Here is an 11743-nt window from a genome sequence, read left to right on the forward strand (position 1 = left end):
CGATAGGTTAATGCACTAGTGTGCTTAGTTGGTCTGTGGGAGAGGGGTGGAAACTGGGGACGGTAGAGCCTGGGGTAAGAAGGAAGTTTCTAGAAGGACAATTTGTCTCGGGTTCCTCCTTCTCTCACTTCTTAGCTGTCTGTGAGGTAGGTGACTTTGCTCTACCACACATGCTGCCATGATGCTCAGCCACAAGACAAGTCCGTGGGAATGGAGCCAGCTGACCGTGGACTAAGATCTCTGAAACCATGCCCCACCCCGCCACAAAAAGGCTTTCCTCCTGTTTTTTTTTCCCCCAGGTATTTTGTCACAGCCATGGCATACTGACAGGACACAAAAGCATTTTCTTTAACCTTAAGGTTCGTTTTTTTCTACAGATTAAAAAAAAAAATCAGGCCTGTCCTAATTGAGTCCTCTTTTGCTGTGATAAAACACTGACTCAAAGCAAGTTGAGGAGCAGAGGGTTAATTCCATCTTACACTTCCAGTTCATTACTGAGGGAGGTCAGGACAGGAGCTCAAGGCAGGAATCTGGAGGCAGGAGCTGATGTGGAGGCCATGGATGGGGGCTGCTTATTGGCTTGTTCGTCATGGCTTGCTCAGTCTGCTTTCTTACAGAACCCAGGACTAGAACCTGCCAATGTGTGGCATCATCCACAGTGGCCTGCCACATGGTAAATTAATAAACAAGTCCACAGGCCATTGATGAAGTAGATCCTCCATTGAGAGTCTGTCTCCCCAGAAGATTCTAGCCTGTGACAAACTGACAAAACCTAGCCAGTACATGGCCATCTGTGAGGGGTGGTTACCACCTGATCAGAGAAGGCAGCCTTGAGAGCAAGTGGCTGCCGCTGTCGCTATGAGGTCTAACTCAGAGCAACGCTGTGTGTAGGCAGGGTGTTGACATGTTGAGGGTATATTGACTAGAAATACTTCCTAGTTGAACACAAGCAAGAATGTAGGAAAGGAGGGTCCCAGTGGCCAGCCACAGAACACGACAGCACACAGTACCACGGAGTCCTTCTAGAGAAAAGCTTTTTAAGCACGCTCTGTTCAAACTTCCTTCATACTCAAAAACTTTATAAAACCCTGAATATGCAAAATAAAAACACAAATCAAACATTCACTAATGGACGGTTTATTTTCAACAGTTCTTTGGTATACATATAATTTACTGTTTATTAAAAATGAAAGGAAGTTTGCATTCTAATGAGATGGACGTGCTTGTCTAATATCGTACAATCAAAGGCATATTAATTAGACCCATGCTGAGAACTGACAGTAGGAAAATATTAAAAAGTCTTTTGTTTTCCATAACTAAACTATTGTGTTTCTGTTAGAGCAGATATCTTTGTTTATGCAATAAAAACAGTGCAATCCATAACACGCAATAATCTCAAATCTGAGCCGAGAGGTGTTTCAGGTGTTTCATGGCAGACAGTATTCACAGTACAAAATAACACGTATGGTATTTTTGTTTCTGTTTTTATTTCATTATGTAGACCAGGCTGGCCTCAAATTCGGAGAGATCTGTCCACCTCTGCCTCTCGGTTGCGTCCATGAAAGGCGTGCACCATCGTGTCCAGCCCACGATATAGCTGATAACCCCAGCTGCCGTGAAGGGACACGGTGCCACAGGTAAGGGCTGACAGAAACACCGGGGATGGTGTGTCCGGATTGGAATTGTGACCCGTTGAGTGTTCAGAAATATTTTATCATTGTCAAATGTTTTAACTCTGCCTTCCACTCACGTTCTGTCACCCCATGTGAGTCATGACCCCACGAGGGGTCACTCTGTAGGACTCACCTGCTGGTGGCCAATCTTCTGAACACTGATTCCATGCCGTTTCGTCTCAGAACCGAGGGCTAAGAGCACTGTTAGGAGGCTTCGTGGGTTACAGCCAGTGCAGACGAGGTTTTTCAGAGAACCAGGCAAGGATACTATCATAAAAGGGCTCAGATGCACAGGCCTTGAGTCCTAGGGATGGCCCTGACTAGGAATCTTGGAGAGGCTAGCCCTGAGAACCCGTGGCTGCTGCCTTTCTAACCAGACCTGATTCAAAGCTGTGCAAGAGCTCAACACGCTGGGAGCTGGGGGCTCTTTATAAAGAAACCGCAACTCTCTCGTAAACCCTCGCTCTGCTGAAGAGTGTAACCATTACTTCCCTTTTGGTGTGGGAGAATTGTCTGCATTCTGTCAATCATGTTTTAAATAAATGCTGATTGGCCAGGCAGGAGGTGTAGGCGGGAAAACCAGACAGGAAGTGGAAATGATGCAAGGAAAGCGGGAGAATTCTGGGGAGGAGGAAGTTGATTCCTCCCACTCCTGCCCAGATCACCTGAAGCAGCAGGATGTGAGCTGCCCCACTGAAAAAGGTACTGAGCCACATGGCTAACATAGATCAGAAAAATGGGTTAATCAAGATGTGAGAGTTAGCCAGTAAGAAGCCTGACCTAATGGGCCAATCAGCATTATAACTTACAGAGATTTCTGTGTGATTTTTCTCTGGGACTAAACAGCTGCGGGGACGGGCAGGACAGAAACACAAACAAGCCAGCTCATCATGCGACACCCTTTCCTAGACATGATGGCCCAGAACAACAAAGGAATTCGCCTAAAGAAGTAAGGCAGTGGTAATGTCACAATCCAACTGGGCAGGTTTTACCCCAACACTGTGCTCACAATGACTAGCTTCTCAGTATAATGGTAGGGAGTCTGTTTTGCAGGTATTTAGGGAACACCTTAGATAAGACAGACCCCCTGTGAGATCCTGGGGACACGGAAGTAAGCTGACCCCCCCCCCCCCCACACACACACCCCTGACGACTACTGGGAACATAAAAGATTGAGGTGAGGAAAGCAGCGACTTGGCATGGTGGGGTGGTCGTGGTGAGCTCAAGAAAGGCACAGGAAGAGATCTCCGACTGAGGCAACAGAGCAGCTGAGACATCCACCACAGCCCCAGGTCAGAGGCAGCCTGTCTCCTCCCAGGAGCTTCAAGTCGCTCAGTACAGAAGTCCAGAGCCTTAAGAGCCCCAGCTCAAGAAATCAGGGGAACTATCTGACCAAGGGCAGTGCGGGCCTGCGGCCTGGGTGTGGACATTACTTACCCTCTTGCCCTAGATGGCACCGTGGCTCACTTCGTTCCTTTTGGTTCTAACGCTAACTTCTCAGTGAGACCCACTCTGATCAGACTGTCCCCAAATCTATGTTTCTCACTCCATAGCTGCTTTCCGCCGTTGATACGTCGATGTGTGTTTTGCACGCTCGCCTAGCTAGGGTACAGATGCCTTCGGGCTGCCCACTTGACTCACATACCTAGGGCAACTCTTTCTTCCAGGGCTACTCCTACACCCATTGCCTTTCTCATCTCTGGAACAATTGAGTCTCTAGGGCTAGGGATGGTGTGTTAAAAGTCGGGATGACAACACACTCAAATCTACCTGTGTTCTGTGATAAATCACTGTGATAAAGACATTACTCTTGTGGCCAGGGAGAATTAAGGTTGGGGGGTGGCGGTCAGAGACAATGATCAGATTTCAGAGTCACTTCCAGACCCACAGCGCCCCAGGCCCAGAAAAGGAAGTATCTGCACCTGTGGTCTTGACATAGTGACAGGGGAGGTGTAGGGGTGAAGAAGACTACAGCAGTCAGAATCCAGAAAAGACAGGGAATCTCTTCCCTGCTAGAGCCTTAGAAGGAATGGGCCGGCTGGTGCCTTCCTTCTGCCCGGGGAGACCTGTTTGCAGGCACTTGCCACCACATACCCTGTCACTGTGCCCGACAGCTCCCCAGGACTCACAGGGACCCAACTGGTTCCAAGTTCAGCAAGCAGTTGTACCTCTGCTGACCCGCAGCCAAAGTTCCACACAAGATGTTACCTCCTGTGAGTCCACATTTTCTATGATTTTAACAAAATACCCAAAGCTAAGTACGTTACAAAAGGAGTAGAGGCTGGAGGTGTCCAAAAAGCCTGGTGCCAAGGCTGGTGAGACAGCTCAGTGGTGAAGAGCACTTATTGCTCTTCCTGAAGGCCTGGGCCTGGTTCCCAGCACCCACACAGCAGCTTACAACTACATATAGCTCCAGTTCCAGGGGATCTGAAGTCTTCTTTTGGTTTCCATGGTCACCAGATTTGCATCCAGTGCACATACACATGTAGGCAAAACACGTATTAAAAATATATCTAAAAAATTTTTTTATGCATTTTTTTAAAAAGCAGCATAGTACCACCGTCCTGGTGACAACCTCTTGGCTGTGGCACCACATGGCAGAGGAAGGGACGACGAAATGGCAGCAGGCAGGCACCACACATCGGGGTGGGTGGGTGAGTGGATACGCTCACTTTATAATGACATAGGAACAAAAATGAACTTACTTTAAAAAGACCAACATGGATCCATTCTGTGGGCAGTGGATGATACCTCCAGGACCTAAGTACCTCATATGAGGTCACAGTGCCAGCGTCGCAGTAGGACCACAGTGGGGAGTAACTTCCCTGGACATGAGCCTTGGGGACATACGGGAAGACTCATCCAAACCATAACCCTCCCGCTGAGGATATGTGGTTCCTCTGGACCTGGACACCCCAAGGGCACCCTTGTCTCTTTCAGTGGCATGGACCTGAACTGCACACACCCATCCCATGACAAGAGCAGGGGAATGCTGAAGAGATATAGGGCCAAGGAGGTGCCCCAGGGCCTGACAAAGTGTGCCAAGTCCCCCCTCACATATGCTCTGTGTTTCCATTCTAAGACTACTATCCTCTGGCCAGACTTCCTTTCCTGGACCTCAGGTTCTTGTCCCTATCTCTATGTGTGTATGTGTGAGTGACTGGCAAAAAAAGATGATTGACACCATTGGACACTGGGGGAAAGCAAAATTAAAACCACAGTGAGACATAGGCATGCACACTTATGGAAAACAATGATCACTTTCAACTTTTTATTTCGGTTCACAAAGGCAGGGTCTATTTAATTGTTTACAGAGGATTGAATGAGGGGGGCTTCCCTGAGGCAGCCTAGGAATAAATAGAACATTAGCAATCATTTAAATAATAAGAGATCACACTGGCATTCTCCTAGTACTTCAGTAACACAATCCTATACAATCGCTCCCTCCCCCCACTCCCCCACCCCTGCACTGCATCGCGGAACACGTCTGTTTACAGCAAGCAAGCCGCTTCTGGGTCAGGAACCTGCTTCTGGGTCATAGAATACCAACTTGACATGGGAGCTGTCTGTGTCGGTCTGAGGAGCCTTGCGTGGTTGTCCACCAGGAGGCTTCTATCTTTTCTCCTGAGAGATACAAGCTACAGAGCAGAGCCACCTGCAGGCAGAGACCTCACAGCTGTGGTGAGGTTCTTACCATCATCAGCCATATCAGGAAGGGAGAGATGGGCAAGAGGGGACCTTGACACATCGCCAGGGCCTTCCTGGCAAAAATACAAGATCCAAACAGATTTCTTGACACCATTTTGTCTGTACACGTTGAACTTGGGGAATCCTGAGCATCTCTTTGGACCTGGCAGCTCTCTTTGTACAGACCTTACAATAAAAGGACAATTTCTCTCTGCCTTTCCAAGCCCTACTGTAGGTTCAAAGGATGTCCCAAGAGCTAGTTTCTTACTGGGAAGGCAAGAGCTGAAACGCTGTCACAGCAAGGGTGGGGGTTAATACATGGCCACAGGTGCTGGGTGACGAGCTGTGCTTACCCATTGGATTGGTGACGTTCAGAAGTAAACAGACCCAAGAGTGCTGAAGATAAGTTTCCCCATAAAATCTCAGGCAATTGGGCTGGAGAGATGGCTCAGGGGTTAAAAGCCCTGGCTTCTCTTCCAGAGGGCCCAAGTTCAACTTCCAGCACCCGCATGGTAGCTTACAACTACTTATAACTCCAGTTCCAGGTGTCTGGCACCCTCACAGACAAAACACCAATGCATATAAAAATAAATAAATCATTTAAAAAAAAACGCAGGCAACAAATGTGCACAGCATCACTGGCCGTGGTCCCAAAGTGAACGCAATTGAAGTTGCCCCCTACCAGTGAACAGAGACAAAAACTACACACATCCCTAGAGTAGGTGCAGCTTAGACACAGAGAGCACAAAACACTGCTGCAGGCGTCCACACTGCTAAAATTCCAAATCTTGACACAAGGTGAAGAAAACCAATCATAGGAGGCCATACATGCTGAACAAAATAAAATGAATATTTACATAACGTATCCAGAATAGGCAAGTACATTCACACAAAACAGAGTAGGAGCGTCCTTGGGTTATAGATATAAAAAGAATATGAAACCTCACTTTGGAGAAATATTCTAGAATCAAAATAAGAGATAAAGTAGTAATGTTTGTACATTACAATAATGTGCTAAAAACCATCGATCTATACTCTTTAACAAGGCAAAGAATATATCAGGACTTTTATAATGGCCTATGTCATGCTGGTTGCAAAATAAACAGTAAAATGAACATGTATCATTTAAACTTGAGGGGTTTTATACGGGACACTACAAATCTCACATAAAACACTAGAAAGGATTCTGGTAAGGCGCAGGACGTCTAGTAGCCAGAATGAAGTTTTAAACACAAACAAATGGGATCACTCGGGAACCAGGGGTCAAAACCCATCAATCCCAAGCAGATTTTGCAAAAATTTGATACATCCCATAGCTTCTTCCCAGCCCTTGTATTATAAAACCATGAGAACCAAACTTACTTCCTAAGTTTTCATTGTTCATACTGCAGACCAAACTGTCACTTATCTAGACAGGGGAGTCTACAAGGGTAAAACTATTTTCCCAATAATGCTAAAATGTTATCTGCGTTAACACGCAGCGTGCTCAGCATTGCTCTTTTCAAATGAGTCCATAAGTATTTTCTGTACCTCTGTTTCAAGTTCCAGTGGTGACTATCAATGGTTTTAACCCATATAAACAAAAGCTCTTTGGGCCATTTCAGTAAGTTTTAAGTACATGGAGGGACAGTCACATCTTAAAACAATGTTGAGTAAGAAGGAAGACACAGAACACAGCCTATGTATTAGAGCTGCCGAACACAAGTGAGGCTCTTCGTGAGAGCATTAACAAAAGGTTCCATTGATTAACTGCATAGCGCTAGCCTTCCCTGAGGGAGGAAGGCTTAGCACTGAGAAACCCTATTTGCCGAGAGCAGAACAGGAGAGAGGCCTGGCAAAGACAATGACTGCTATGAACTGCAACACATAATGAATTCAGCCCCCTGCACTAGAGTCCCATGCCCTTCCCCAAAGGAAAACACTATCAGTGACAGGTGATGCTGTAGCTGCCGGTGACCATGACAACAGTGAGGCCAAAGACATGTTCCTCCTGGATTTCCAGCATCATCACCTTTTGAAGATGCCCCATCCTGAAGGATTTTCTCCAACAAATCTACCCAAAGTGAGAAGTCACAAACAACCGAGCTTGTTGATAAAGGACAGAGAGGAAAACGAGACTTGGCAGGCACAGACACAAAGAGTCTAGAGTCGGGAGTCAAACATTTCCGGGGACTGTGCCTTGAAATGTTCAACTGGACTGGGAAGATGGCTTGATGAATAGAGTGCTTTATCACAGCATGAGGACCTGAGTTTGATGCTCAGAACCCCCATTAAAAAAAAAAGTCAGGCATACATGCACATTCTTTTGAAATCCACCTCAGCAGTGGGAAGGCAGAGACAGGCAGGGCCACGCACCAGGCAGCTTCACCTGCTCTAGCATGAGGTCTAGGCCAATGAGAGACCCTGTCTCCAGAGCAAAAAATGGTGACAGTTCCTGAGGATTGACATCTGATAGTAACCTCTGGCTTTGACTTGGGTGGGCAGATGGCTCCTTTACACAGGCCATTGATGGCTCTATGAGAACACCACCTAGCCATATGGTTTCTTGCTTCCCCAGGGTCACACAGCTTGCCATCACTCAGAGTAGAGGTGGTCGTTATTTGGCAGCTGTTCTCTTTGGAGCATTGCTACAAGCCATGCATCACACTCTGACAGGCCAAGGACTGGGGGACCCTGCCATGCAGAACCCTCTCACAAGTAGGCAGGCCATCCTAATGGGGTTTCTTTTTTCCTGAATTGCGTACAAAACTTTCCAGACTCTCCTCTCGCTCCTCCTGTTTAGAAGCCCTTGCATCTTCTGCCATGTTCCTTTTCCTTGCCCTTCAATCCCAGCTTTTGGTTGCTCTTCCCCTCCTTTAGGAAGCTTCTATGTGCACCTCTCCTCCCTGACACCAGCACACTTCTTCTCTGACATGGCCCTTCTTCGGAACCATAGTGCTGATTTGTAGAACCCAGTGCTAAAAGTGAATCTTTCAAAAAATCCTCAAGAACTTCAAAATGGCAAGAACAAGAGTGCTGAGCCAAAGCCAAGCCACATGTGTCCACACTGGCACACGGGCAGTCCCTTCAGGCCAACTCCCCTTAAATACAGAGGGAGAAAGGAGCCCTCAACAAGCAGCCCGAGGCAGAGCAGGCCAAGGGTGCCTGTGTCAGCAACTTACCCCAAGCAGAGGACATGTTGCCTCAGAGGTGGCTAGGGAAAGAACCCAAAATCTCAGCATCTTCCTTGTGTTATTGCTATACCCAGCTAGAGCACAAAATGCAAAATGATGTTGAAGGTTAAGGATCAGAAAGATTTCCAAATACTCAAAAAAAAAAAAAAAAAACACAGTCAAGTCTCGAAGAATCCTTCCTGAGTGCAAATCCAGGTTCTAGATCATAAAGAAGCCATCCACTTGCCCAGTTCCCTGGGGTGGGTGACTACGGCTCTGGGGAACCTGGAGGCTTGGGAGCTCAAGACAGGTATCTTGGGGGCATGGTGGATGCCAAAAGGGGCTTCCTGTTGTTAGAAAAGGCAGGCCAGGGCGAAGTGCTGGGCAATCTCTCTCCAGTGCACATTCTTTCCATCTCTGGTTTCATGGGTCACTGAAACCTCGCTCCTCAGATGGGGAAAAGGTGAAACCACTTCATTGGGAAAGAGCTGAAAAGCCACAGACTGGGGGTGGGAGGGTGGAGGAGGAGGAGGTAGTGTAGGCGGGAGGGTGGGTGGGTGGGAGGAAGCAAAGAAACTATCCAAAAGATTTGATGCCACAAGTTCTGTGGCATTAAGCCCTCCCCCCAGGATGTTCCTGAGCTAGGAGTTACACACATGCTTCAACTTCCTTATGTGACATGTTTCCTGTCACCTGTGCAAAACACCCACCCTCAGCAACCTCTGCTCCAAGAGTCTGATGCGGAATCCCATGGTGGCAAACCGGAAACTCAGACAAGTCGGAGCATGGTCCCCAAGACAAAATATTGCTAGCCATGTCTGCAAGCAGGCTGCCCTCCACCTGCCCAAAGGGAAAAAAGAGGCTGCCAAAATTACACTAGAAGCAACAGCAAGTCACAACTCTGCCACATCCACAAAGAAAGAACTAGAGAGGTTTGAAAAAGAGGCTGTCTTCCGATTTTGTTTCCAGCTGAGGGGTGGGGTTGGGGAGGTGAGTCACCTGTAAGAGCAGGACAAGAGGCTCCAAAATTCCCTACACCGCTAGAAAACAAAGGCAAAAGCCATACACAGCCTTCTCTGGGGACCGCTAGAGCAAGGCCTGTTGGTGGACAGGCAGCTGATCAGGAAGGAGAAAGAGAAGAAGCTGCTTGAGGAGGTGAACACGAACCAATGCCAAATCAAAGACCTGGATGAAATCCCAAAGACACAGACTACTCAGAAGCCATCTTCCTAGCCCTAGAGGCTAAAAAAGTGCTTTGTGGAAAGGAAGGGACAATGTGTCATCATGAAGCATGTTTCCTATAAACACATGAAGGAAGGGAGGGAGGGAGGGAGGAAGGGAGGGGAGGGAGGGAGGGAGGGAAGAAGGGAGGAAGAGAGAGAGCCTGCAGCTAGCCCACCATCTCCAATCAGCTCAGAGCAGCAGCAATCAGCAAAGATGTCCTGAAGACAGCACCCACCAGAACCCAAGGTTCTCTTGACCTCCCAGAGCAGGGCAGCACCTTGTCACAAACAGCAACCAGCCACCCTGCAGGGCTTTCTCTTCTCGGAGGAGTCCTATCGAGACCAGCAGCCCCCAACCCCATATCCTAAGGTCACTGGCAGCCTCCAGCACAGCACATAACCTGACTTGGTCCAAGCTGCCTAGCCCCAACAGGGGGCAGAAAGCTACACGGCACAGGTGATTCTGCGATAAGGATGCCCACTCCACCAGGGAGGCCACACTCCAGATAGCAGAATTTCTTTTGTCTTTTTTCAACTCAATCCATTGTTTGTTCCCCTTATACTCCTTAAGGAAACATAACCTATGCTTCCCTAAATGAAATCTTCTGCTTATTCAAAACAGCATAGAAATGCCGTAGGCTGAGGCTTGGAACTGAAAAGTTAAAAAAAGAACAACTCTTTGACCAGTCTAGAAATATCCTTCAAAAATATGTTCCTTTCAAGAAACAATGAATCAGACTGCTTTGGCCTTCACCCCACTGGGAATCTTGGCCCTGCAGGAGGGCTGCCTGCTAAGGGACACCCACCTGATACCTCTCTTGAACTTTGACCTGTGCTTGCCTGAAAGCCTTTCTTTATTCGGGGAAGAGCAAAAAATCTACTGCGCTAACATGTCAAAGAGAAATACCCCAATCCTGAACTGAAAGAAATGAGGCGAAAACAGGCGTCAGCTTGATCCTAAGCTTCCTTGGGTCTTCAGCCTCTGACTCTGACTCTTAGAGCCAGAACCTAAAACGTGAAGCAAGAAATGGGGCCAAAGCCTGGTTTGCTGTGGGTCAACCATCAAAAACAACAAAGGCCGCATCACAGTCAATCCAAAAAGCAGGATGTGGACCTCAGAGCATTTCGGAAGACTTCCAAAAATAAGGGAGGTTCCAGATGCTTTCACTAGGACTCCCATCTAACCTGTCAAAAGAGCTAAATGTTTGTTCTGGCATCTACTTGAAGAAGAAACCACCTCTTCTCAGGTTCGTAGTTAAACAAAATGATACTCACTATACAAGAGGATGCCGTCCCTGTTCTGTCTGACCATGACTCACATTTTACCCCTAAGGAAAGGACCCAAAGCAGTTAAGTGACCTCCATAGCCTTTCAAACCTTTAGGTTTGCATAACAGGGCCTACAAGAACTAAACATCAGGTTACCCACTGCCCAGCCCAGATGAGGACGCAGTCATTTGTTTCCGATGGGGCTACAGTCCTTCAGCTTCGAAAATGCCCTTTCGAGGATTGAGGGGCTGCCCAAGTCAAAGTACAGACATAGTTTGAAATTAGCAAAATTAAGAAATCTCAACATATAACAGCGCAGTGGGCTGTAACCAATTACAGAGGCTCACCCCAAAGACAATATAGAAAACCCAATAGGGTGACTCTATTCCCTTCCCATAGGGATGTCAGTAAGGTCTAAAGGCTAGTTCCATTGTTAAAACAAGATGGAATGGAAGGCGCTACTGGTATCTAATGGGTGGAGCTGGATACTGCCAATCATCCTACAATGCAAAGGACAGTCTGCCTTCCCCACCACCCTTCACACAAGTCATTTAGTTCCAGTGTCCATGGTGCTGAGGCAGAGGGCGTCTGTTCTAAATACAGGTGCTTGAACCCAACCTGAGGCAACCAGCCAGAGCCAGGGCCTCTCTGAGCAGCTCAGCTAAAAGCTGTTGACTCTGCTGCCAGAAGCAAACAGTGTAGACTCTAGAAATGCAGGCACAAGACACGAGGATCCCCAG

The sequence above is a fragment of the Myodes glareolus genome, chromosome 22, assembly GCF_982192425.1.
Source record: "Myodes glareolus chromosome 22, mMyoGla1.1, whole genome shotgun sequence".
NCBI classification, from domain to species: Eukaryota; Metazoa; Chordata; class Mammalia; order Rodentia; family Cricetidae; genus Myodes; species Myodes glareolus.